Raw genomic sequence first — 6,678 nt, forward strand, 5'->3', positions numbered from 1 at the left:
AGAGATAGCTCAGTGGTTAAGGCACTTGCCTGCAAAGCCAAAGGACCTTGGTTTGATTCCACAGGGCCCACATAAACCAGATGCACAAGGTGGCACATGCGTCTGGATTTCATTTCCAGTGGCTGGAGGCCCTGGTGCACCCATTCTCTCTCTCTCTCCCTCTTTCTCTCTCATGCTCTCAAATAAATAAGTAAAATATAAATTAAATAAAAAATGAAAGTAGGTTTAACATGATTGAAGAAACAATTAGAACCCTCAAAAAAGGTATGAAGGAATTGAAGGTGAGTCAAGAATTGGTAGATCTCAACAACTGGTTGATTAAGTTTAATGAAGAAATGACCAAATGAATTCTAGAAAGCATCACAAAAAGCAGAACTTGAACTGAAATTGTACCTCAAAAAGAAGACGCAATGCAAAATAACAACAGAAAACAAAATCAAATAGAAATTATATAAAAAATAATCTCTCTAGAACCCCTCAAAAACAAGAGTTACTCATGTGGAAGTAGAACCTATGACCTGGAAGATATGAGAGATGAAATTGATCAGATACTCAAAACTTTAAGTTAAAAAAAAATCAAGGAAACTGAATATGAGGGAACTGTGGAATGCCCTAAAATGAACAAACATTCAGATCATTGGTATACCAGAAGGAATAAAAATCTAGGCCAGAATCCTAGATACCATATTCAACAAAATTACTGAAGAAAATTTTCTGAATCTCTCAAGAGAGGTCATTCCAGATACAAGAAGCCCACAAAACACCAAACAGACAGCACAGACATCACCAAAGAAGAAAATAGCCAAGGCACATCATAGTTAAATCTCTTAAGAATGAAAACAAAGATAGAGTGTTAAAAGCAGCAACATAGAGACAACTCACTAAATACAAAGGCAATAATGTCAGAATTATGTCAGATTTATCAATGGAAACCCAGAAAGCCAGAAGGTCCTGGAATGGAACATTTCAATGTGGAAAAAACTATGGCTTCCAACCCAAGCTATTCTACCCAGCAAAAGTATCCCTCATAATAAATGGTTGTGGTGGTTTAATTCAGGTATCCCCCATAAATTTAGGTGTTCTGAATGCTAGATTTTCAGCTGATGGAGATTTGGGAATTAACTCCTCCAGGAGGCAGTGCATTGTTGGGGGCAGGCTTATGGGTATTATAGTCAGTTTCCCTTTGTCAGTGTTTGGCACACTCTCCTGTGCTATTTTCCACCTGATGTTGTCCAGGGGTTGATGCCCACATGAACCCAACATGGCTTAGAGAAATTTGCAGAAGAAGGGCCTGAAAGAATGTCAAAGCCACACTTTGCATCATAACACACAGAGACATTTCCTCCTACCCCAAACTAAAGGCTAACCCCACAATGCATGACCTATATACCCCAACAAGGAGGATCCTGCTGGAGGGGGGAGAACAAGGAGGAGGCTAACAATCATACCTACTTGAATGTATTCACTGACTACAAATTTGTTTTAAAAAATTTAAAAAAGACTATTACCTGTTATAAAAAAAAGCAGTGGATGACTTCAATACCATAATCGCTTTTTAGAAAGGGCCTCTAAACTAAAAAATCAGTAAATAAATTGCAAAGTAAGATGGTACTTTAGGCCAAATGAACTTAAAATATTATGAAAATATTCTATATAAGATAAACAATATGCATTTTTTCAACCAACTTTTCTAAAGTAGATTCTGTATATTAAAATAAAACAAGTCTTAACAAATATAAAAAATGAAACTATTTTCTCATATTTTAATAGGTTATTGAATAAATATCAAAGTAAAAAAAAAAAAAACCTACACAACTACTTGAAAACCAAATAATACATTCTTGAATAATTGGTGGGTCTTTGAAGAAATTAGGCAGGAAATTTCAAAATCCTGTAATCAATGAAAATAAAAGCCCATCTTATGAGGACCTTTGGAATATAGCCAAGTGACTGTCGATAAAATATGTATAGCTTTGAATGCTTATGTTAAAATGTCAAATAAATGATGGAATAATGTAACTCAAAGAGTGAGAAAAAGAACAAGCCAAATCCAAAAGTAATTCGCAATAAACATGGCAGAAACTAGGGAGGAAATAAATGAAATGAAGTTTAAAAAAAAATGCATAGAATCCAGCCAATAAAAATTGACTCCTTAGCCGGGCGTGGTGGCGCACGCCTTTAATCCCAGCAGTCGGGAGGCAGAGATAGGAGGATTGCCGAGAGTTCGAGGCCACCCTGAGACTAAATAGTGAATTCCAGGTCAGCCTGAGCCAGAGTGAGACCCTACCTTGAAAAACCAAAAAAAAAAAAAAATTGATTCCTTGAAAAGTTAAGTGAGATAGATCAAACTACCCAAGGCAATAGAGAGAAAACAAAATGAAATTAGAGAAAAAAGGGAGATAGTACGCAACAATTCCAATGAAATTCAGAGGATCATTTGAAAATTTTTTGAAACCTTATAGAGCCAACCCCCACCAAAAATTCATCATGTCTAAAGGGAATGGATAAATTTCTGGACACATTTGAGGTAATATTAAATCAAGAAGACATAGAAAACTTAAATTCATAACAAGCATTGAGATTGAAGCAGTAATGAAAAAAAAATCTGTCTACAAAGAAAAGTCCAGGTCCAGATGCACTCTAATAAATTTGCTATACTTTTAAGATGAGGTAATACCAACACTCCTCCAACTGTGTCAAAAAATAGTAAGAGAAGGAACATCATCAGACTCTTATTCTGTGATGGTAAAACCACCACAACAAAAATTGTTAGACAAATTTCCCTGATGGAAATACATGCAAAAATTCTCAAATTCTTAAAAATTATTTTCAAGAACATTAAGATCACACTCCATAGTCTAGTAGTTTCAAGTACCTGTTTAACATGTACATATCAAGTCCTACTTTGGTTTGATATCTTTGTTGATAATTGGATATAGGGTTCCTCAAAGCTGACCTCCCATAATACTCTCTAATTTTGATTAACCCATTGGAAAGTATTTCCAATACATGTTTTATTTGTTTCATTGTTTTTTTTATATATTTTCAACATTTTAATTTTTTCCAAAAATTTCAATTTCCTTGTTGAGTTTTTCATGTATATTGCTGATATTTTCATTCATGTTGCCCATTTTCTCATTTGTTTTGATGACTTTTTCTTCTATGTTGTTGACTTTCTTTTCTAGCTCCTGAAATTAATTCATTTATTTCATTGTGTACTACTTGAGATCAGTGGTAATTTTTACAATAAAACTTGAAATTATCCACCTGAATTTACCCTCCATTTGCATATTTGAAATAAGGAGTTGAGGATTTATATTTTGAAGCTTAATTTTGCCTTGCTTTTTCATAGTTTTTGTATTTCTGTGATGTGACTTGTGAGTCGTCTAGGTTATCTATCTTTTCTCATTTTATGTGGGGACCGTCATACTGAGTAGAGCACTCCTGAGGGCTCAATCTTTCATACCTCTCAAACAAAAGAAATCAAATTTTTATAAAAGTAACACATCAACCTGTATAAGATATAGAAACATACTTAAAATCAAACAAAACCCAATAGCATATCACAGACGATATAACATAGTAAACAGGAAAACTAATGTAGAATGTGAACTTAGAATAACTGGAAACTGCAAATGAATTATGTAATGAAAGAGGCAGGGAACATATAAATATAGAGGAAAATCATGTTAAATAATAATAAAAAAAACAAAAAGAACAGGTTCAGCAAAGCATGTAATGGAGAGGAATAGAAAAAAGTAAGAGGTTTGAAATTATATATATATGGACAAGAATTTTCAAATAATGAGAAAGAACAAAAGAAAAATAGATAAACACATGAAGCAGAATAAAAATTTTAAATGTGGATGCAGTAGATTTCTCAGTGGCTAAAGAAGTTTGTTTGCAAAGCCTGAGGATCTGGTTCAATAATTCCCCAGAACCCACCTAAAGCTGATGCACAAAGTGGTGCATGCATCTGGAGATCATTTGCAGTGGCAGGAGGCCCTGCCATGTTCATTCATTCTCATTGTCTGTTTCTTTCTATCTCTCTCTCCCCTTAAAATAAATAAAAGACAAAAGAGTAAAATGTGATTAAAAATCAAAACTCAAAACAGAACAATAAAAATCAAAAAGAAAATTAAACTCACTGTAGATAAAATCAAAATACAGCTAAAAGTATACAAAGGAAAAACACAGCACACACAAAAAAAGAAAAAAAAAGAAGAAAAATCATTGTCTAATAATGGAAAGTATGTAAACAAGATTAGATTAACATATTTAAGGCAAAAAACAAACAAACAAAAAATCAGCTTTGAGTGACCTAGATGCAGCCACCACGGGCTCAGGAGTAAATTTTCTCAAGTTCTGACTGTTGGAGGAATGGTAAGAAGTCCAGAAAGGAGTAGGAGATGGCACAGTTAACTGGAGTCTACATGAAGATGAAGAAATGACTCTCACCAGTGGACAAGGATGATAATTGGATTTCCAAGAACAACTTATGAAAACTGGATATACAGTCTTAAAATGGAATGTGGATGTATATAACCAGAACCCCCCTCCACACACACACACTTTGTAAGACTTGTAAAAAATAAGAAAAAGTTAGTGTGAATGGAGATAGCAGTTCAAATAAACTGGTGGACTCAAGATCCACATCCATGCTAGCCAAGTGGCAGTACTTAAACAGCATCAAAGTCATCCTACAAGAGCTGTGGCACCTCATGATAATATGAAACTCCCTCAGCCACCAGAAAGACAGTGTTATAGCAACTAATCTCACAGAGCTCCAGACCTCCTCCCTCCATACAATCAAAGCAGTGTAAATTTTGCACAGTAGTGCGTTTTCTAGATATCTCTTGTAGACTTCAGATTACTAGAAAGGAAGCTCCCACTCAAAGGCAGTTGATCTTAAGATACTGTGTGTGAGCCCATCTCCCAGTCTGAGTTCCTTGCTCAGGCAGTGTGGATGGGTATAGTGGTCTGGAGTAAGTAGGCCAGATGCCTGTTTCCTGGCTCCACCTACCTCCCTGGTCTGGGGTGCTTGTGCTGACAGTGTGAGGGTGGGTAGTAGCAGAGGTCTGGAAAGAGTAGGCCAGATCCCTGTCTACAGGCTCCTTCCACCTTCCTTGCTCTGGGTTCCTTGTTCTAGTCTGTTTTTTGGAGAGCACAGCACTGAGTAATTAGGCCAGATTCCTTTTCCCTTGATCATTCCCATACCCTGGTCCTAATAGGTCCATTGTGCCTTGCTTGGGGAGGCCTGGTTCCTGAGTGAGTTGTGGAATCAGGCCTTCTGCTCTGATATGCTCACTGGCCACTTGGTACCAACCTGTTAACCTAAGTCAGAGGGTGTATGGGCCAAATGACAAAAACTTGCTTCCTCCTCAATAAAATAAAGAGTCTTCCTGAAATGGGTAGACAACAACACAAAAAAGTCATAAAACCGAGAGCTCTCCACCAAGAATTCCTAGTGCTCCAATGGAAGCCTCCAACGAAATCATAGAGAAATCATCAGAAATTTATTCCCCAAATGAAAACACAACAACCTATGAGATCATGCTCAAAAAAAAAAAAAAAAATCACTGATATGGAAGCAAACCATGAAAGAACCAACAATTGTATCAGTGCAAATGAAGAGAATTGGCCCCTACAGCATTCAGCTTTTGACAGTTGGCTTAACTTGATTGAAGAAAATGTTAGAATTCTCCCCAAAGAGATATGAATAAATTGAAGGTAAGACAAGATATGAAAGATCTCGTTCAGCTTTCTAGTATGAGTTCCTTGCAAGGACAGTGTGTGGGCTGGCAAGGAAGTCTGGAGTGAGTATGCCAGACCCCTGTTTCCCACTTCCCCAGTCTGAGTTCCTTGCATGAACAGTGTCTGGAAGCAAGTTTATGTCCTTTGGCCCATAAACCCTCTGACTCAAGTGAATAGGGATGTTGGTACCGAGTGGCCAGTCAGGTTACCAGAGCAAAAGTCCTGATTCCAAAGCTCATCCAAGGACCAGGCCTCCCCAAGCAAGGCACAATGGGACTTACCAGGACTTAGCAGGAAGTAGACCGGATCCCTGTTCCCTTGGTCCTTCCACTCCGCTAGTCCTGGTAGGTCCCATTGCTTCCACCTCAATAAAATAGCTAGTCTTCCTAAAATGCAAAAAGCCAACATAAGTCAGAAAACTGAGAGATCACCAAGGATGCCTAATCCTACATTGGAACCCTCCAATGAAATCATAGAAAAATCAACAGAAACTCATTCCCAAAATGAAAACACAACAACAAATGAGACCCTAATTAAAAAAAAAAAAAAAAAACTGAACTAGAAGCAAACTATCACAGAACCAACAATCACATCAATGAAATTAAGAAGAATTGCCTCCTAGAGCATTTAGCTTTTGCTAGTAAGCTTAACTTGATGGAAGAAATATTAGAACTCTCCAAAGAGATATGAATAAATTGAAGGTAAGTCAAGAAATGGAAAACTTCAACAACCAGTTTCATAAGCTTAATGAAGACTTGATCAAATGCAAGAATGAACTACATGAAGCATGAAGAAAATCAGAATTCAAATTGAAATCATACCTCAAAAAAGAGGTGGACACCATACATAACATCACAACAGAAAACAAAATCAAATATAATTTATGAAAACTCCTCTAAAACCACTCACCAACAGAGTTACTCA

General features: G+C 36.4%; 1 pseudogene; it reads left to right on the forward strand.

Annotated features, from left to right (window-relative positions):
• The first annotated feature begins 230 nt into the window (after positions 1-230).
• LOC101605633 lies at positions 231-4,774 on the forward strand (annotated as a pseudogene).
• Positions 4,775-6,678: the final 1,904 nt, after the last annotated feature.

The sequence above is a fragment of the Jaculus jaculus genome, chromosome 17 (genome assembly GCF_020740685.1).
Source record: "Jaculus jaculus isolate mJacJac1 chromosome 17, mJacJac1.mat.Y.cur, whole genome shotgun sequence".
NCBI lineage: Eukaryota > Metazoa > Chordata > Mammalia > Rodentia > Dipodidae > Jaculus > Jaculus jaculus.